This window comes from Leucopleurus acutus (genome assembly GCF_964270905.1).
Source record: "Leucopleurus acutus genome assembly, chromosome: 2".
Classification (NCBI taxonomy): Eukaryota; Metazoa; Chordata; class Mammalia; order Artiodactyla; family Delphinidae; genus Leucopleurus; species Leucopleurus acutus.
The window spans coordinates 162,381,473-162,404,272 of record NC_139143.1 but is presented as its reverse complement, the minus strand read 5'-3'; positions in this window follow the sequence as shown (position 1 = coordinate 162,404,272).

Here is a 22,800-nt window from a genome sequence, read left to right as displayed (position 1 = left end):
AGATGTGGGCTTTACTGGACTTTCATTGTTGGCAGCACGTCTGAACCCATGTGAGAAGGGCATCAGGGTCCGCCTCTTGGCATTCATACAGACACCCAAATACTAAGGTACTGTGTGCTCACTACAGGGCCAAGCTCTTGGCAGTGCTGGGAGGAAAGATGAAGGAAGGGGAGCGAGAGAGGGGGTGATACAGGAAGTCACACAGTTATTCTCCAACCAAACAGCTCACTGGAATTGCACACTGCCTGTTCCACATCTTTGCCACACTTGCTATGCCTTGGAGAACTCTCTCTTGTCCCCTCCACCTCTCTCAGTATCTCCACATGTCCAAATATCACCCATCCTTCCAGACGCAGCTGTGGGGCTGGTCCCAGGGCAGGGTGAGATGAGGCCACCCTCCATCACATCCTCCAAGAGCTCCCCTCACCCACTCAGCCACTCCATTAAAAACCGGCCACACTTATTAGCAAGTCTATAGCCTCAGAAGCAGAAAAAGTGTTACTCATCTCATTTATTGGGCGTATTATTCTCGTCAAAGGCTTTTAGAGAATTTTGCTAATGGCTCCGGGACTATACACACCATCACAATTAAGACATAGCTAATAAATTAAGTTTTATGGACATAAATCAGCAGGTATGCTTATTCAGCTGTTACACCTCACTTAGAATTGGGCTTCGCACCTTAAGACGAAGCATGATTTCCATTGAGGAGTTGTAATGGCCTTGTTAATGGAATGTTAATTACCTCGCTTGTTGGACAGCAAGATGTCTGCTCCTGCTCTCCTGCCAACAGTGTTCTTAGAGAAACACATTTTTCCAACTTTGTGTCACTATGGCTGACAGATCTCACTAAATCCCCTCCGTCATCCCCAGAATGACAGAATAATGAAGACAGAATGAAGTTCACCAGCCCGTGAAGAGTCAGACAAACAAAACCTTAGGTGATCACAGTGATGTATGCGGTCTACCCTCCCCAAAAGACACTGTGGTGGAGAAGGGACATTGCGCTAAGGGTCAGAAGGAATGGCTTCTCACCTGCCATCATAGTGAGTTCAGACTGCCATACACTGGCTTAAACAACAATCATTTATTTCTCACAGTTCTGGAATCTGGGAGTCTAAGATCAAGGCACCAGTAGATTTGGTGTCTGGGAGAGCCCACCTCCTGGCTTACAGAAGGCTACCTTCTCCCTGTGTGCTCACATGGCATTTCCTCTTCCTATAAGGGCTCTAATCCCATCATGAGGGCATCACCCATCTGACCTCGTCTAAACCTAATCGCCTCCCAAATGCCCCACCTCCTAATACCATCACATTGCGGGATAGGGCTTCCACCTATTAATTCTTGGCAGGGGATGAAAACATTCAGCCCATAACACCTCCACCCCAACAATAGCTAGCATTTTGACTTCAGGCAAGCCACTTACACTCTCTGGGCCACAGTTTCTCATTTATTACATGATATAGTAAAGTGACCATGGATAAAACTGAGTGAAAAACACAACCCTTAGAAAGATATCAATATTGGACCAGTTTGTGATAATTTTGCCAAGACTATAAAGGGTGGGCCCAAGAGAGCAGTGCAGGCAGCCTCCACATTTTGTCAGCCGCATCAGGGGCCAAAGCAGCCCGGGTACCAGCAGTGCGGGAAGGCAGTCAGGTTCATCGTAGTTAACTGTGGGGAGGGGGGCAGGGTGGAGGGGACATGTGCATAGCCTTATCATCAACAGTGTGAGCTACCATCAGGGACACTTTGGACACAGGAAAGCAGGACTATGCCATGAGTATACCTTGAAGAGCAGTATTTTCCAGCAAGAAGATAAGTGACAATTGAACTACACGGGGGTGGTGAACCTGCCCTGGCCTTGGACCAAGTTGGTTCTAAAGACCTGCTCAGCAAAGGAAGGACTCAATCAGGACCTAGCACACCTGGGCCCAGATCTCCTGTGTCCCCAAGTGTCTGTGCCGTATTAGACAAGTCCATACCCTTCTCTGGCCCTAGTTTCTTTCTCTCAACCCAAAGATCTCAAGGTCAAACAGCCTCTTCCTCTAAGAAATATCAGTTAAAATTGCTTCAGAGCAGCCACCGCCTTTCTTTACTTCATCTAGGGGAGAATTCTCAGACCCAGGACCTGCTGGAAGAATTTCTTTGCATCCATTTGGCATATCAATTCTCACATTTTCTTCTTGAACTTAAGAGCAAAGGACTCAGAGAGCTGTGCTTTTGTCTCTTCAATGCAGAGTTTTGCATATTCTCCTGGGCTCTTTGCCCTTGAGTTACCCACCACAGACCAGCCCTGCTCCCTGGCTGAGGCGGAGGCAGGCCTCCACAGCTAACTGGGGCGGCTGCCCTTCCCATACATCCTCCCTCCTCCTGCAGAGAGTGAAAGTCCAGCCCAAAGTGGGATGCAGAGAAGGAGTATGGAAGGGGGAATAGGCAGTAAGAACCCCAGAACGGGGGGGAGGGTGTTGCAGGTGCAGGGTGGTTGGGTAAAAGCAATGGTCTGCAAGGCTCAGGAGACAGAATCAAAGCAACTGATGTGCTGCTTTGAGCTGCTGGACTGCAAGAGGCCTGGGAGCCAGGTCTCGGGGTGAGAGGCTCTCACACAAGCTGTCGCATATTTCAATGTCAATAGCATCCAAGAGGCCCTGGGCTCCTCACAAACGTGGAAGAGGGAAAGAAGCCCAGTCTGTGATAAGGTGCCCTTCCTACTCTGCGGCACATTGTCCTTTACTCACTCTGCAATGAAACTGCAACCCCAGAGGGAGAAAGCTGCTTCTTACCAGGAATGGCCTTTGGAGGTGTCTCCATCAGTTGTTGCTGCATAACAAACAATCCCAGTCACATACCACGATAAGCATTCATTTAGCTCAGGTCAGTTGGGGGTCAGCTGATACAGGCTGGGCTCAGCTGGGCAGCAATAAGTTGTAGGTTGGGTCTGAGCCTTTTCGCCATTTCTCTCATAGTCCTTAGTCCAGTGGACTAGCTGGGGCATGTTCTTCTCATGACAACAACAGAGGCACAAGAGAGCAAATGGAAATATGCCATGTCCCTTGAGGCCTAGCCCAAGCTGGCACCCTATGGTTTCTGCCCATTTCCATTGGCCAAATCAAGTCACATTCCCAAGTTCAAAGTAGAGGGCCAGAGAAATATACTTTGCCTTATAGAGAGAACTGCAGAGTCATATGGCAAATGCATAGATACAGGGAAAGGTAAAGAATTGGGGCCTATAATGCAATCCACAAAAGGAATGAGTCCCACAATGCCTCATGGTTGATGGGACATTTTTCACACTTTCCTTAATTTACTCATTATAACAACCCTAAGAGACAACGATTATATCTCCATGTTATAGATGAAGAAACTGAAACTCAGAAAGAAAAGACATGCCTGAGATCACAGCATCATTAAGCATAAGAATGGGTATGCTGGGACTTCCCTGGTGGCACAGTGGTTAAGAATCTGCCTGCCAATGCAGGGGACACGGGTTCGAGCCCTGGGCCAGGAAGATCCCACATGCCACAGAGCAACTAAGTCCATGCGCCACAACTACTGAGCCTGCGCTCTAGAGCCCACAAGCCACAACTACTGAGCCCACGCACCACAACTACTGAGCCCATGTGCCACAACTACTGAAGCCCCTGCGCCTAGAGCCTGTGCTCTGCAACAAGAGAAGCCACCCTAACGAGAAACCCGTGCACAACAATGAAGAGTAGCCCCTGCTCACCGCAACTAGAGAAAGCCCGCACCCAACAACAAAGACCCAACACAACCAAAAATAAAAATAAGTAAATAAAATTTTTTAAAAAAATGAATGTGTACACCAGTCTCTTCATCCAACTTCAAGTCCAGAAATTTTGCCATAACTTCAGTGCTGGCTTTCCTTAAGGAGACCCTAGAGCACCTGGGATTTGTGGAAAGATTCCTCATTATTTATATGTCTCCCACTGTTATATAATTTTATGGACAGCCAAAGGGACCTTGATTTTCTTAACCATAAAGTAAAGAATTTAGATGAAATCAGGAACAGCAAATATCTGACATGCATGCTGCCACTAACCATTCCTACATCCATGGCCGACATCACTAATCAATGATGGCGCTCTTTCCTCATGAGCCTTAGACTTTTTCTCCACACAGCATTGTGGACAGTCGCTGCTACTGAATTGGAGAGGACACAGAAGATGAAGACTGTTTTTAAATGCTGTATAAACCTTTTCTGAGGCTCATCCAGCCCCAAAAGGCTATGATTCTGAAACTAACAACAACAGCATGGAAACAACAGCATAGAAAGGCCACATGGCTGGGATCAGAAGAACTGATGCTAGCTGCAGCTCGGCTATAGCTCGCTCTGTGTGGGAAAGAGAGCTAAATTTACCTGAGCATTTGTTACATCAGTTTTGTGACCTTTTAAATCATTTATTTCAATTCCATAAACATTAATGGAGGATCCACTGAGTGCCAAGCACTGCTGTCAAGGGGATAAAGAAATGAATGGAACACCGTCCCAATCCTGGAAGGAAGGTAGGGGGGTAGGAGATGTTCTGATTTCTGAAGTCCCGTCCAACATTAATACTCAACTAATATGTCGCTAAAAAGTACAAGACGTTGTCGTGGGACTCATAATCATGCAGACTCCCCAAGCTTGACGACCTCCCAGGCAGGAGTGGGCGTTACGGATGAGAGGATCTGACCTCAGAGTGAGGGTTACCATGTTCCACTGTTCTCCATGCTCCCAGAGTAGAAGGCAAATGCCACTTTGGGGCCAAACCTTTCCAGGCTCATCTTTCAGATTTTAGGGTGTGAGTCCCAGCTCTACCACTTACTAGCCTCAGAGCCTTGAGCCATCCACTCACTCACTGAGGCACTGGTTTCCTTATCTGAAAAACAGGGTTCATCACCACCACTGCTGTGGTGGGTATCTGTATGCTATTCAACAAGTAAACGCCTGCAGCACAGATGCCGGAATGAGTTCACATCCCTTTCCTTCCTCTCCTTCACATGCCCCGTGCCCCATGCCCCAGATCAGAACTTCTCCACTTCTCCTAGCTGCACAAGGGAGTCCCTGGAGCTTCTAAGAAATAGAGATGCCCACGCCTGACCCCAGATCAATAGAATCAGAGCCTTTGGGGATGGAGCCCAGGGAGTCATCCTTCTTAAGTCTCACAGGTGACGATGGTGTGCAGACACCGGTGAGAACCACCACTCTGGTTGTGTTAGTCAGGGTTTTCTAGAGAAGCAGAACCCATAGGACATAGAGATAGAAATAGAGATAGAGACAGAGATGATAGAGATAGAGAGAGAGAGAGGTAGTAGGTAGGCAGGTAGATAGATAGATGGATAATAGATAGATACATAGGTAGATGACAGATAGATAGATATAAATAGACAGACAGATAGATAGATGATAGATACATAGATACATAGAAAGAGATTTATTATAAAGAATTTCCTTGAGATTATGGAGGCTGAACAGTTCCAGGATCTGCAGTCAGCAAGTTGGAGACCCAGGAGAGCCAAAGTATAAGTTCCAGTCCTAGTCCAAGTACAAAGGCAGGAGGGGCTTCCCTGGTGGCGCAGTGGTTGAGAGTCCGCCTGCCGATGCAGGGGACACGGGTTCTTGCCCCGGTCCGGGAAGATCCCACATGCCGCAGAGCAGCTGGGCCCATGAGCCATGGTCGCTGAGCCTGCGCGTCCAGAGCCTGTGCTCTGCAACAGGAGAGGCCACAACGGTGAGAGGCCCGCATACGGCAAAAAAAAAAAAAAAAAAAAAAGGGCAGGAGACCAGTATCCCAGGTCAGTAGTCAAGCAACAGAAATTCCTACCTCCTCAGGCTCTTTGGTCTATTCAAGCCTTCAATGGATTGGATGAGGCCCCCTTTCTGCTTCACTCAGTCTACCAGTTCAAAGGTTAATCTCACCCAGAAACACCCTCACAGGCACACCCAGAATAATGTTTAACCAAATATCTGGGCACCCCATGGCCCAGTCAGGTTGACACAAAATTCACCACCACAGTGACCTCAGCCAACTTCTCCAGGCTTCCTAGATTCCCCATCTCCCCGGCTTTGCTCGTGCAGTCTCTTCTGCCTGGAATGCCATCTCCCCAGCCCCAGCATTTTGCTAATCCAACTCCGCTCACCAAACTCAACGGTCAAACTCCCTCTTCCAGGGAGCCTCCCATGAGCCACTCCTGGGTTTCTGAGAGCAGAGCAGCTCCCAAATAACTGGGATGGCCCAGAGACTTCCCTCAGCTCTGCTTCTGTGTAAACCTTGCCCCACCCTATGAGGCAGGGAGAGCAAAAGGGGCAAACCCTTGGGAGAACCAGAGCGAAGGGTCCACCGGAAAGTGGGGTTTGGGTCACCTGCTGCTATTGATCAGGGACCAATTTGTTTGGAGATAAAGACAAAAAAACCTGGATGTCCCAGCAGCAGCAGGCCTGTGGGCATCACTGAGGTCATGTAACAGAATTCTCCAGTTTCTCCAGCCCACATCCGCATCCCTCCACCTGCCCACAGCACACTCCAGCCCCCTCAAATGTCACCCTTTTTCTGCAGAGAAATGTCCAAGGAGAACGCAGACTCACCTGCGCTCACAAGCAGCGCTCTCGTGTTTCTGTCTCTGCGCCCTCAGGGCCGTCTGGGGTGGCCCTCACCTGCCGTCCCTCCTAACATGAGGCCACGTTGCGTTCCCAGTAAAGGCAGGAAGGGACTTGTCCCCGGTGCCACCTGTGCCTTCTGCCCCAGGTTGAAAACAGCTCAGCCCGAAGGCTCTAATGCTGGCTCCCTGGGCCCCACGGGCCAGACCCCAGGCTGCCCTCTCCATCCCCTGCCTCTGACTCCAGACCCGCACGCTGGAGCCTCGTCCTGGCCAATCAACTCATGCGCATGGACGGACAAGCAGAGATGTGACCTGCCCAGGCTCACAACTAACCGAATTTTCCTTTATGCTTCTTGGCAGCACAATAAGCATTGTTCAGAATCGAGGCTGGGAGAAGCACTTTGGACAAATCGCTGGAAGAAATCTGGAGTCTGATCCCCACTATCCCTCAGCTGGTTCCCCAGTAACACCCCACCCCCAGCTCTGTGAATCCTCATCTTAGCCGAGAGACAAGTGGTTTCTCATCTTTGGGAATTTTCTTCTCCTGTTCATGCCTTGCTTTATTCAAATATCTAAAATTTGTCCTGTACATATTTTCTCTATTTCACCACAGTTATAATCCTCATTTGCTTCCTTCCCCAGAGGCGTCCAGGGGCCCCTGGACCCACCAGCCCCTTTTTTCCTCAGTGTATCAGCCATATCACCAAGATCTCTCTCCAACAGACAAAACATCGTCAATTTTTCTAGCGGGACTTGGGGCCCTTGTTTGCCCATGGCGGATCTAGGGCCTGTTTAGTGCACTCTGCTCCATCTTCTTCTCCTTTTCTTTCACACACACCTGTGAATTTGTTGGGGCACCTGGAAGGTGGGGCTAGTGCAAGGAGAACGTTTCCCTACTTGGAGCACCCATCACACCAAATGACCTTCCAACTGCAGTGGGAGAGGGTGGAAGGGGGCAGGCAGTGTAGGTCAGTCTTGTGAGTGGGTGTGAAGTTTAACAGGTAAGTGTGTGTGCCAGGTATGCTGAATGATATGTGTGGTGTGTGACTTCCTGTGGGGGGAGGGTGTGGGTGCCCATGTACATGTGTGGAGCATATCCTGCCTGTGTGTGAAAAACAGCGGCTCACCTGTGTACGTAGGATGCAGGTCCCTGGTATATACAGATGGTCCCAGATTTACGATGCTTTCATTTATAACTTTTGTACTTTACCATGGTGTAAAACGATACACATTCAATAGAAACCATACTTCAAAATGAATTTTGATCTTTTCCCCAGCTAGTGATATGCAGTACACACTCTCTCGTGATGCTGGGCAGTGGCAGAAGCTGTAGCTCTCATTCAGCTATGAGATCACAAGGGTGAAAAACCGATACCCTTACAACTCTCCTGTACCCAGACAACCATTCTGTTTTTTACTTTCAGTACAGTATTCAATTACATGAGATATTCAACACTTTATTACAAAATGGGCATTGTGTTAGATGTTTTTGTCCAACTGCAAGCTAATGGAAGTATTCTGAGTATGTTTAAGGTAGGCTGGGCTAAGCGATGACGTTCAGTAGGTTAGGTGTATCAAATGTATTTTTGACGAAATATTTTCCATTTATGACGGGTCTATCAGGACATAACCCCACCCTAAGTTGAGGAGGATCTACAGTATATCTGGTGCTTGAGCTCCTGTGCATGTAGGAGGTGTCTGCTCTCTGGGGAGGTGACATGTACATGAAAGGATAGGATGGGAGTGTGGGTTTGAAGGGAGGAGGGATGAGATCAATGAGAGAACACATACTGGTCTGGTAGGAGGTAGTTCAGCCCTTTGTCAGACAAGGCTGTCAGGCCTGCCCCAGTGCAGAGAAATAGGAAGAGTGTGAGCTCTTTGGAAAGGGGACCCCAGGTGATGAATATGCTGATCCCAAGAAGAAAAACATTATGAGTCAGGGTTGGGCCCCAGAGACCTGCAGGGTGGAGTTTGGGGCTCAGAGTGGGGCTCGGGGCCCCCACTGGGATAGATGAAGGGAGGGGCAGCTCCAAACAGGCAGACAAGGCAGGTGCTGGCCTACCACAGCCTTCAGGAAGTATGGCACAGAAAGACGTGGGTTCGAATCCTGACCTCTGCCACTCCCTAACTGTGTGGTCCCAGGTAAGTGACTTAACTTCTGTCAGCCTCAGTTTCTTCATCCACAAAACAGAGTGCTCTAAAAATTAAAATAGAGGAACATACAAAAGGAGTTAGCACAATGCCTGGTACACAGTGAGCACTGAGGAGGTGGCCATTGTGCTGTTCTTACTGTTATTTTCCTCCAAAGCCCCACCCCTGCTAGCATCACGGGAGCCTCTGATGGAAGATTGAGGCTTTCCAGGCCAGGAGGACGTGGAGGGTTTGCAACACCTCCTCCACCGGGTGTGCAGCCTTAGCCCTGGGATGCATGCCCTTGGGAGCATATGCAGTGCCCCTCCTGCTCCCCTGTCAGAGCTGGGGTCCGCCTGGGAGGGCAGCAGTTGTTTGCGGAGGTGGCATGTGGAGTGTGTATGTGTGTTTGAGGGCAGCTGACTACCCTGGGGTTGGACCTCCACCCAGCCCGTTCCTACAGCCAAATCCTAGCAAGCGTCTGTTCATTCATCTGCTCATTTCATGGATGAGAACCTGTCGGGCGCTGTCCTAGGTGCTGGGGACTTGATGGTGATCGCAGTATAGGCTGAAGGTGTTCAGGCATTCCAGAATAACATGCCAGCTTTAAGTATCAAAATATCAATATTTTTAATATTAAAAATACAATTTTAATTGTATTAAAATACAATTTTAATATTTTATACTTACAATTGTGTAATACAATTATTTCAGTATTTTTAAAAATTTGAAATCTGAATTATTTACATCTGGAGAGATACCCAGAAAATTTTATGCTATATCAAAATTTCTAATTGGCCCAAGAAACACTCCTTTAAAAATCCATCTGTCTATATTCCTCCCCTGTTATTGTGAAAATCCCATGACCAGGATCACTGGCTGGTTGGCCATTGTTTGCTTTTTCCTTCAGTTGGTTGGTTTGAGTGATATTAGTAATTTACACTCCTCCTAAAGCCAGTCTGGGTTCTGCTGTTCTTCGGAGAGCCTTGAAGGGGTCTCCTTAGAATCGGGATGAGAGGACACATTAAGGCAAACAAGAAGAGGATATGGCAGCAGAATTGGGGGGATGGGGGAGGGACAAAGAAAGAATGAGGTTCCCAGGTCTTCCCAGCTTCCTTTCCCTGGGATGAGATTCACTCTGCTCCCCTCCCGGAAAAGGGCCAGATCCCTTGTTGGTGCCTGATTCCTCCTCCTGTAGGATAATTTATTTCAGTTTGTTTTGATTATCATTCTCCTGAAAGAATAAAGTTTCCTCAGTCCTCTATCCTGGCTTTCCCTTAGGAAGAACTTAGGACAAAGTATAGATGACTTTGGTGGCCATATCTCACCTTTTTAATGAAACGCCAATAGTTGGGTCTTTCTTAAAATACCATATTGTTATACTATCATTTTGATCCAATGCTACAGCTGTAACTACTACAATATGATGATGAGCAAAACTCCCTACCCTCAAGGAGTTTTTACTTTAGTGGGGGAGACACAATAAAGAAGTGTTAGACGATTCCCACCTGACCTACTGAGCATTTGAAGTGGGACTGCTCTAAATTGAGGTGTGCTACAAACGTAAAATATACCCTCAAAAGACTTTATGCAAGAAAAAAGAATGTAAATAATTTTTGTATAGAGTACACACTGAAATAATACTACTCTGATATTTTGGGTTAAATAATACATATTCTTAAATAAAACATATTATCAAAAATTTTTTTAAAACATTAAAAAAATAAAGAAGTGAGCATGTATGTAACAATTTCAAATAGTGTTATGACTGGATTGGGTTTTTTGCTGCATGACCAACCATGCTAATATTTTATGATTTTTTAAAAGTGACTATTTATTTTTGCTCATGAGATTACAGGTCAGCTCAGCAGTTCTAACAGTCTGGTCTGGGTTCCTTCATGCATATGCAATTGGCTCCAGGGAAGCCCGGTGGTTCTGCTTCTGGGAAAGGCTGGCTGTTGGCTGGGGTGCCTCAGTTTTCCTCCACAAGTTCTCTCATCCTCCACCAAACTAGCTCAGTCTTTTTCTCCAGGCAGTTGCTGGCATCCAAGAGTAAGAGCAGAAGACGACAAGGCTCAGAGCTGGCACACCTTTACTTCCCAAACATTCTACTGGACAGAGCAAGTCATAAGTCCAGTCCAGATTTGAGGACTGGGGAAATAGACTCCACATCTCGATGGAAGGTGTTGCAAAGTCATATTGCAGAGGGGTGTTGATGGAGGGATGGATAATTGCAGCCATTGCTGCAATCAATGACATGGGTAATAAAGAAAATAAAAGGAAGTAATGGGATAAGAAAGTGACAGGTGAGAAGCTTCTTTATATTAGGTCAGAGAAGACCTCTCTGAAGAGAAAAATTTGAGATGAGACCTGAGTGATAAGAAAGAGCAACTATGCTTCACAGATTAGGTAGAGGAGCACAGCATGTGCAAAGGCCCTGAGTACGTAAAAATCTTAATTGTGCTCAGGATTCAGAAAGAAGCTGGGTCTACCTGGGATAAATAAATAGATGGGGGAAATGCTAAGAGACCAAATTAAAGAAATAGGGGGTAATCATATTTGGCCTTATAGGTATGATAAGATATTTGCATTTTATTTTAAATGTGATAGGAAGCCATTGGAGGGTTTGAAACAGAAAAGTGAAATGATCTGATTAAAATTTGGCTACTGTGGGGACGATGGGCTAAATTAGGAACAGGCCAGAGTGGAAGCAGGTAGGAGAATATTGTAATAGTCCAGGCAAGAAATACCAAGACAGAGACCAAGGTGGTAGCAGTGAAGGTGTAAGAGTTGGGATGCTCTGGAATATATTTTTGAAGCAGAGCCTGCAGGACTTTCTAATGGATTCGATGTTAGAGGAGAAGAAAAAAGAAGTGAAGGTGACTCAAAGTTCTTTCCTTAAGTTTGTGGGTGGATGATGCATTAGCGAATGAACCTCATCACTAAGCTACAAAGACTATGAAAGAAACACGTTTGGGAGAGGAGTAAGTTGAGAATTTTACTGTGGGCTTGTTAAGTGTAAGAGGCCTGGTAGAACAGGGAAACATACTCAATATTTTGTAATAACCTGTAAGGGAAAAGAAACTGAAGAGGTATATATATATATATATATATATATATATATATATATATATATATATATATATATATATATATATATATATATAACTGGATTACTGTACTATACACCTGAAACTAACATGATATTGTAAATAAACTATACTTCAATAAAAACAAACAAATGAAGAATTTTTAAAAGAGGCCTGGTAGACATCACAGAGGTGTCAAATAAGCTAATCAGATGGGTGGGTCTCGAATTCAGAGGGGAGATCGCGCTGGAGATATCTATTTTATAGTCAACAGCATATCTAGCATGAGGCTAGATAAATCTACCAATGAAGATAATAAATAGAAAAGAGAAGGGGACCTATGCCAATATTCAGAAGTAGATCAGAAAGAGGAAATAGAAGAAAAGGAGATTAAGAAGTGACCATTAAAGCAGGAAAACAAAAAAGAAAATAAAGTATTTCTAAAAGGAGGGAGTGATCACTTCTGCTTCCAGCCAAGATGGAGTAACAGGGACCAGATATCCTTACATCTTAAACTACTAGGAAACCAAAGCATTGTTTCATAATAACAAGTTTTAAGCATTGTGCAAAGAAGCAGTACAGAAACTTGATCTCTGAAAGAAGGCAAACAAGCAAGGTTGTTTGTCGATTGTACCAGCTCACCACCTAGAGGCATTTTCCAGGCCTTAGCAAAGGGAGTGGAGACCATAACAGAACCCAGCAGTCTGACTGAGTAGAGATGCCAGAGATGAAAGTTCAGGGAAGCCAAGGCAGCTAGAATTTGCAAGGCTGAGTACCAGAAGGGCGGGACCTTCACAAAGAGAGCGTTTCAGAGATCTGCACAGGTGTCCCCTCAAGTCTGTGGCTGCATGTGCATAAGCAAAAACTATCCAAAGATGGAAAAAGAACTATCAGGAAAAACATAAGGAGAACAATTCCCAGAGTTCATGCAGGATCGAGAACAAACTTCATAACACATGGGGCTTTGGGTAGAATCCTCAAAAAGGAATTGCCTTAGTATTGGTGCTAAATTATACCTAGACTAAAAGTTGCTTTGTACCTGCCATAAAAAAAAGCTTAACAAGGGTGAAAAGACCCATAGTTCTGAGTAACTATGCACAGGAAAATATCCAACACTACTTAAATAAATACAATTATATCCAGCAAGTCCGGGAAAAACTCTGGACCTGGCTAAGAGGCAAGAGACCATTGTTTCGGGGTGCGCGAGGAGAAGGGATTCAGAGCACCGCCTAAACAAGCTCCAGAGATGGGCGCGAGCCGTGGCTAACAGCATGGACTCAGAGACGGGCATGACATGCTAAGGCTGCTGCTGCAGACACCAAGAAGCCTGTGTGTAAGCACAGGTCACTATCCACACCTCCCCCTCCTGGGAGCCTGTGCAGCCTGCCACAGTCCCGTGATCCAGGGACAACTTCCCCGGAGAACACACGCCATGCCTCGAGCTGTTGCAACGTCACACTGGCCTCTGCCACCACAGGCTCACCCTGCATTCCATACCGCTCCCTCCCGCTGGCCTAAGTGAGCCAGAGCTGCCTAATCATCCGCTCCTTTAACCCCGTCCTGTCTGGATGGGGAACAGACGCCCTCAGGTGACCTACATGCAGAGGCAGGCCAAAATCCAAAGCTGAACCCCAGGAGCTGTGTGAACAAAGAAGAGAAAGGGAAATTTCTCTCAGCAGCCATAGGAGCAGTGGATTAAATCTCCACAATCAACGTGATGTACCCTGTATCTGTGGAATACCTAAATAGACAATCATTCCAAAACTGAGGTCGTAGACTTCAGGAGCAACTGTGGACTTGGGGTTTGCTTTCTGCATCTGACTTGTTTCTGGCTTTATGTTTATCTGAGTTTAGTATTTAGAGCTTATTATCATTGGGAGATTTGTTTATTGATTTGGTTGCTCTCTTCCTTTTTTATTTTCTTTACATTTATATATATATTTTCCCTTTTTCTCTTTTGTGCGTTTGTATGCGTATGCTTCTTTGTGTGATTTTCTCTGTATAGCTTTGCTTTTGCCATTTCTCCTAGGGTTCTGACTGTCCATTTTGGGTTTTTTTGTTTGTTTCTTTTGGGTTTTTTTAGTATAGTTTTTTTTTTTTTTTTTTTTTTTTTTGGCTGTACGCGGGCCTCTCACTGTTGTGGCCTCTCCCGTTGCGGAGCACAGGCTCCGGACGCGCAGGCTTAGTGGCCATGGCTCACAGGCCCAGCCACTCCGCGGCATGTGGGATCTTCCCGGACTGGGGCACGAACCCGTGTCCCCTGCATCGGCAGGCGGACTCTCAACCACTGCACCACCAGGGAAGCCCCTTTAGTATAGATTTTAGTGCTTGTTATCATTGGTGGATTTGTTTTTGGTTTGGTTGCTGTCTTCTTTCTTTCTCTCTCTTTTCAATTAATTTTTATTTTTAATAATTTTTTTCTATTTTAGCAACTTTATTTTATTTTTTCTTTCTTTCTTTTTCTCCTTTTTTTTCTGAGCCGTGTAGCTGACAGGGTCTTGGTACTCTGACTGGGTGTCAGGCCTGAGCCTCTGAGGTGGGAGATCCAAGTTCAGGACATTGGCCCACCAGATACCTCCCAGCCCCATGTAATATGAAACGGTGAAAGCTCTCCCAGAGATCTCCATCTCAACGCTAAGATGCAGCTCCACTCAACGACCAGCAAACTACAGTGCTGGACACCCTATGCCAAACAACTAGCAAGACAGGAACACAAACCCACCCATTAGCAGAGAGGCTGCCTAAAATCATAGTAAGTTCACAGACACCCCCAAAACACACCACAGGACGTGGTCCTGCCCACCAGAAAGACAAGATCCAGCCTCATCTACCAGAACACAGGTACCAGTCGCCTCCACCAGGAAGCCTACACAACCCACTGAACCAAACTTACCCACTGGGAGCAGGCGCTGAAAACAATGGGAACTATGAACCTGCAGGCTGCAAAACGCAGACCCCAAACACAGTAACTTAAGCAAAATGAGAAAACAGAAATACGCAGCAGATGAAGGAGAAAGGTAAAAACCCACCAGACCAAACAAATGAAGAGGAAATAGGCAGTTTACCTGAAAAAAGAATTCAGAGTAATGATAGTAAACATGATCCAAAATCTTAGAAATAGAAAATACAAGAAACGTTTAACAAGGACCTAGAAGAACTAAAGAGCAAACAAACAATGATGAACAACACAATAAGTGAAATTAAAAATTCTCTAGAAGGAATCAATAGCAGAATAACTGAGGCAGAAGAACGATAAGTGACCTGGAAGGTAAAAGTGTGGAAATAAATACCACAGAGCAGAATAAAGAAAAAAGAATGAAAAGAATTGAGGAAATCTCAGAGACCTCTGGCACAACATTAAATACACCAACATTCAAATTACACGGATCCCAGAAGAAGAGAAAAAAAAAGGGACTGAAAAAATATTTGAAGAGATTATAGTTGAAAACTTCCCTAATATGGGTAAGGAAATAGTCAACCAAGTCCAGGAAACACAGAGAGTCCCATACAAGATAAATCCAAGGAGAAACATGCCAAGACACATATTAATCAAACTATCAAAAATTAAATACGAAGAAAAAATATTGAAAAGCAGCAAGGGAAAAGCAACAATTAACATACAAGGGAATCCCCACAAGGTTAACAGCTGATCTTTCAGCAGAAACTCTGCAAGTTTCAGCAGAAACTCTGGCAGGACATATTTAAAGTGATGAAAGGGAAAAAGCTACAACCAAGATTACTCTACCCAGCAAGGATCTCATTCAGATTCAATGCAAAAATTAAAACCTTTACAGACAAGCAAAAGCTAAGAGAATTCAGCACCACCAGCTTTACAACAAATGCTAAAGGAACTTCTCTAGGTAGGAAACACAAGAGAAGGAAAAGACTTACAATAACAAACAAAAACAATTAAGAACATGGTAATAGGAACATACATATTGATAACTACCTTAAATGTAAATGGATCAAATGCTCCAACCAAAAGAATGGATACAAAAATAAGACCCACAAATATGCTGTCTACAAGAGACCCACTTCAGACCTAGGGACACATACAGACTGAAAGTGAGGGGATGGAAAAAGATATTCCATGCAAATGGAAATCAAAAGAAAGCTGGAGTAGCAGTTCTTGTATCAGACAAAATAGATTTTAAAATAAAGACTCGTACAAGAGACAAAGAAGGGCACTATATAATGATCAAAGGATCAATCCAAGAAGAAGATATAACAATTTTAAATATTTAAGCACCCAACATAAGAGCAACTCAATACATAAGGCAAAGGCTAACAGCCATAAAAGGGGAAATCGACAGTAACACAATAATAGTAGGGGACTTCAACACCCCACTTTCACCAATGGACAGATCATCCAAAATGAAAGAAAATAAGGAAACACAAGCTTTAAATGATACATTAAACAAGATGGACTTTATTGATATTTATAGGACATTCCATCCCAAAACAGCAGATTACACTTTCTTCTCAAGTGCTCATGGAACATTCTCCAGGACAGATCATATCTTGGGTCACAAATCAAGCCTTGGCAAATTTAAGAAAATTGAAATCATATCAAGATCTTTTCTGACCACAAAGCTATGAGACTAGATATCAATTACAGGGAAAAAAATCTGTAAAAAATACAAACACATGGAGGCTAAACAATACACAACTAAATAACCAAGAGATACAAACAATACACTACTAAATAACTGAAGAAATCAAAGAGGACATCAAAAAATACCTAGAAACAAATGACAATGGAAACAAGATGACCCAAAACTTATGGGATGCAGAAAAAGCAGTTCTAAGAGGGAAGTTTATAGCAATAAAATCCTACCTCAAGAAAAAAGAAACATCTCAAATAAACAACTTAACCTTACACCAAAAGCAATTAAAGAAAGAAGAACAAAAAAACTCCAAAGTTAGCAGAAGAAAAGAAATCATAAAGATCAGAACAGAAATAAATGAAAAAGAAATGAAGGAAATGATAGCAAAGATCAATGAAAGTAAAAACTGGTTCTTTGAGAAGATAAACAAAATTGATAAACCATTAGCCAGACTCATCAAGAAAATAAGGGAGAAGACTCAAATCAATAGAATTAGAAATGAAAAAGGAGAAGTAAAAACTGACACTGCAGAAATACAAAGGATCATGAGAGATTACTACAAGCAACTATATGTTAATAAAATGGACAACCTGGAAGAAACGGACAAATTCATAGAAAAGCACAACCTTCTGAGACTGAACCAGGAAGAAATAGAAAACAAAAACAGAAAAATCACAAGCACTGAAATTGAAACTGTGATTAAAAATCTCCCAAAAAACAAAAGCCCAGGACCAGATGGCTCCACAGGTGAAATATATCAAACATTTAGAGAAGACCTATCCTCAAACTCTTCCAAAATACGGCCGAGGGAGGAACACTCCCAAACTCTTTCTACAAAGCCACCATCACCCTGATACCAAAACCAGACAAAGATGTCACAAAGAAAGAAAACTACAGGCCAATATCTCTGATGAACATAGATGCAAAAATCCTCAATAAAATACTAGCAAACAGAATCCAACAGCACATTAAAAGGATCATACACCATGATCAAGTGGGGTTTATCCCAGGAATGCAAGGATTCTTCAATATATGAAAATCAATCAATGTGATACACCATATTAACAAGTTTAAGGATAAAAATCATATGATCATCTCAATAGATGCAGAAAAAGCTTTTGACAAAATTCAACACCCATTTATGATAAAAACCCACCAGAGAGTAGGCATAGAGGGAACTTACCTCAACATAATAAAGGCCATATACGACAAACCCATAGACAACATCGTTCTCAATGGTGAAAAACCGATACCATTTCCACTAAGATCGGGAATAAGACAAGGTTGTCCACTCTCGCCACTATTATTCAACATAGTTTCGGACGTTTTAGCCACAGCAATCAGAGAAGAAAAAGAAGTAAAAGGAATCCAAATCAGAAAAGAAGAATTAAAACTGTCACTGTTTGCAGATGACATGATACTATACATAGAGAATTCTAAAGCTGCTACCAGAAAATGACTAGAGCTAATCAATGAATTTAGTAAAGTAGCAGGATACAAAATTAATGCACAGAAATCTCTTGCATTCCTATACACTAATGATGAAAAATCTGAAAGAGAAATTAAGGAAACACTCCCATTTACCATTACAACAAAAAGAATAAAATACCTAGGAATAAACCTACCTAAGGAGACAAAAGACTTATATGCAAAAACTATAAGATACTGATGAAAGAAATTAAAGATGATACAAATAGATGGAGAGATATACCATGTTCTTCAATTGGAAGAATCAACATTGTGAAAATGACAATACTACCAGAAGCAATCTACAGATTCAATGCAATCCCTACCAAACTACCACTGACATTTTTCACATAACTAGAACAAAAAATTTCACAATTTGTATGCAAACACAAAAGACCCCGAATAGCCAAAGCAATATTGAGAAAGAAAAACAAAGCTGGAGGAATCAGGCTCCCTGACCTCAGACTATACTACAAAGCTACAGTAATCAAGACAGTATGATACTGGCACAAAAACAGAAATATAGATCAATGGAACAGAATAAAAAGCCCAGTTATAAACCCACACACATATGGTCACCTTATCTTTGATAAAGGAGGCAAGAACATACAATGGAGAAAAGACTGCCTCTTCAATAAGTGGTGCTGGGAAAACTGGACAGCTACATGTAAAAGAATGAAATTAGAACACTCCCTAACATCATACACAAAAATAAACTCAAAATGGCTTAAAGAACTACATGTAAGGCCAGACACTATAAAACTCTTAGAGGAAAACAGGCAGAACACTCCATGACATAAATCAGAGCAAGATCCTTTTTGACCCACCTCCTAGAGAAATGGAAATAAAAACAAAAATAAACAAATGGGACCTAATGAAACTTAAAAGCTTTGGCACAGCAAAGGAAACCATAAACAAGACATAAAGACATAAACAAGACAAAAAGACAACCCTCAGAATGGGAGAAGTATTTGCAAATGAAGCAACTGAAAAAGGATTAATCTCCAAAATATACAAGCAGCTCATACAGCTCAATATCATAAAAACAAACAACCCAATCCCAAATTGGGCAGAAGACCTAAATAGACATTTCTCCAAAGAAGATATACAGATTGCCAACAAACACATGAAGGGATGCTCAACATCACTAATCATTAGAGAAATGCAAATCAAAACTACAACAATGTATCACCTCACACCGGTCAGAATGGTCATCATCAAAAAAATCTACAAACAATAAACACTAGAGAGGGTATGGAGAAAAGGGAACCCCCTTGCCCTGCTGGTGGGAATGTAAATTGATACAGCCAGCATGGAGAACAGTATGGAGCTTCCTCAGAAAACTAAAAATAGAACTACTATACGACCCAGCAATACCACTACTGGGCACATACCCTGAGAAAAACAATATTTCAAAAAGTGTCATGTACCACAATGTTCATTGCAGCTCTATTTACAGTAGCCAGGACATGGAAGCAACCTAAATGTCCACTGACAGATGAATGGATAAGAAGATGTGGCACATATATACAATGGAATATCACTCAGCCATAAAAAGAAAGGGAATTGAACTATTTGTAGTGAGGTGGATGGACCTAGCGTCTGTCATACAGACTGAAATAAGTCAGAAAAAGAAAAACAAATACCATATGCTAACACATATATATGGAATAAAAGAAAAAAACGTTCTGAAGAACCTAGGGACAGGACAGCAATAAAGACGCAGACGTAAATTATGGACTTGAGACATGGGGAGGGTGGAGGGTAAGCTGGGACAAAGTGAGAGAGTGGCATGGTCATATATACACTACCAAACGTAAAATAGATAGCTAGTGGGAAGCAACTGCATAGCACAGGGAGACTAGCTCCGTGCTTTGTGACCACCTAGATGGGTGGGATAGGGAGGGTGGGAGGGAGACGCAAGAGGGAGGAGATACAGGGATATATGTATATGTATAGCTGATTCACTTTGTTATAAAGCTGAAACTAACACACCGTTATAAAGCAATTATACTCCAATAAAGATACTAAATAAATAAATAATTTCTATTAAAAAATGCAAAAAAAATGGGAATTAATTTATTTATTTATTTAAATAAATAAAATACCACCCTCAGTCTCTCTCTATCCCCTGGGCTTTCTTGGTTATTGTTCATAGTGTTTAGCATTAAATGATATTAAATTATCAGTTTTCTTTTTTGTGAATTAGCTTATTGTCTGTCTCCTCAACCAGAATATAATTTCCATGAGAGTCAGGATTTGCTGTCCTGTTAACAACCATATCCTCAGTTCCTAAACACTCCATAAACACTTGAATAAATGAATGTTATACAAGTCTTACTTACTTTTTTCCATAGCATTTAGCACTGTTCACAATTATAATCTTATGCAAATATTTTACTCATGTTTGCCTCCCAGATAGACTTAAAGCCCTTAGAGGGCAGGAATCACATCAGTTTTGCCCCCAGTTGAAACTTAAGTATTTAGCACAGTGTCTGATACAGAGTGAGCTTAAAAGTATTTGCTGACTGGACTTCCTTGGTGGCGAAGTGGTTGGGAGTCCACCTGCCAATGCAGGGGACACAGGTTCAAGCCCTGATCTGGGACCACATGCCACAGAGCAACTAAGCCTGTGCGCCAAAACTACTGAGCCTATGTTCTAGAGCCCATGAGCCACAATTACTGAGCCCACGTGCCACAACTACTGAAACCCGTGCACCTACAGCCTGTGCTCTGCAACAAGAGAGGCCACTGCAATGAGAAGCCCATGCGCAGCAAAGAGTAGCCCCCACTTGCCACAACTAGAGAAAGCCTGCATGCAGCAACGAAGAGCCATTGCAGACAAATAAATAAATTTTTTTTAAAAAAGTATTTGTTGACTGAAATCAGTGAATGCAGGATTTAATAAATGAAGGCATGAACAGAAAAATAATAATATCTAGCAACCCACAATGTACAATTAATAACATCTACTATCTAATCAGAAATTAACAGATATGCAAAAAAATAGAAAACAGAATTTTCTCCATAAGAAGAAGAATCAGTCAGTAGAAACAGACCCACAGCTGGTGGAACAAGCCAACAAGGACAGCAAAATAGCCATTGTAAATATACTCCATTTTTCAGAAGGTAGAAAAAAACATGACCATAATAAGAAAAATATAGAAGAAATAAAAAAGAAGCAAATGCAAATTCTAGAGATTAAAAAACTACAATATATGAAATGAAAAATACACTAGATGGGATTACAGGATGTTTGACACTGCAGAAAAAAGATCAATGACTTTGAAAAGATAGCAGTAGAAACTGTCCAAAATGAAGCATTGAGAGAAAAGAGACTGGGAAAAAAATTGGATCATTAAATCCAGATCATCAATAGAGAACAAAATCAAGTAGTCTAACATATGTGAAATTGAAGTTCCATAAAAAGAGGGAGGGGACTAGCAGATACAATATTTGAAGAAAAAGACCATGTATTTTTTCCAAATATGGTGAAAATTATAACCCCACAAATTCAAGAATTTCAATGAACTCTAGGCTGAATAAATCTCAAAAAAAATTCAAGGTATATTGTAATAAAAATCCTCAAATCCATGATTAAAAAAAGAAAAATTTTAAGGCAGCCAGACACATTATATACAGAAAAACAAAGACGAAAATGACAGCAAGGGACTTATCTGGTGGCACAGTGGTTAAGAATCCACCTGCCAATGCAGGGGACACAGGTTCAATACCTGGTCTGGGAAGATCCCACATGCTGCGGAGCAACTAAGCCCATGTGCCACAACTACTGAGCCCGCGAGCCACAACTACTGAGCCCATGAGCCACAACTACTAAAACCTGAGTGCCTAGAGCCCATGCTCCACAACAAGAGAAGCCACCACAAGGAGAAGCCCACACACCACAATGAAGAGTAGCCCCCGCTCACCACAACTAGAGAAAGCCCGTGTGCAAAAACCAAGACCCAATGCAGCCAAAAAATAAATAAATAAATAAAATTTATTTTTTTAAAAAATGACAGCAAACTTCATGTCAGAAGCTATGCAAGTCAGAAGAAAATAGAAAAACACCGAGACGGTAAAGAGAAAAAAACTGTCAACCAAGAATTCTTTAACCCAGCAAAAATATCCTTCAAATCTGAAGATGAAATGCAGGCTTACCACAGAGATATTGCAGGTTCAGTTCCAGACCACTGCAATAAAGTGAGTACTACACTAAAGAAAGTCACATGAATTTTTTGGTTTCCCAGTTTATGTAAAAGTTATGTTTACTATATTGTTTATACTATACTGTAGTCCATTAAGTGCGCAATTGTGTTATGTCTAAAAAAGCAATGTAAATACCTTAACTTTAAAATCTTTCCTGCTAAAAAATGCTAATTATTATCTGAGCCTTCAATGATTCATAATCTTTTTTCTGGTGAAGGGTCTTGGCTCGGTGTTGACTGCTGACTGATCAGGTGTATGTGTATCTTTGTGCATGCGGTGACACTCATCCACCCCGATCAGGAAGAGGGTGTTGAGCTCCATGAGCTCCTCATCCTTCAGTCTGCTCAGCACCTTCTGCAGTGGCTCAGCTGTACAGATTCAGGTCACGACTCCAGTCCAGGTGGCTAAAGATGGTTGCTGAAGGTTGGGGTTGCTGCAGCAAAATGATAAAATAAGACAATCAATTGGCTCATCCTTTCATGAACATTTATCTGTAGCTTGCAATGTTTTTTATAGCATTTTACAGTAAAACTTTCAAAATTGGAGTCATTCCTCTCAAATCCTGCCACTGCTTTATCATCTAAGTTTATGTAATATTCTAAATCTACACAGCATCTTCACCAGAAGTAGTTCCTATCTCAAGAAACTACTTTCTTTGCTCCATCCCTAAGAAGCAATCCCTCATCCATTAAAATTTT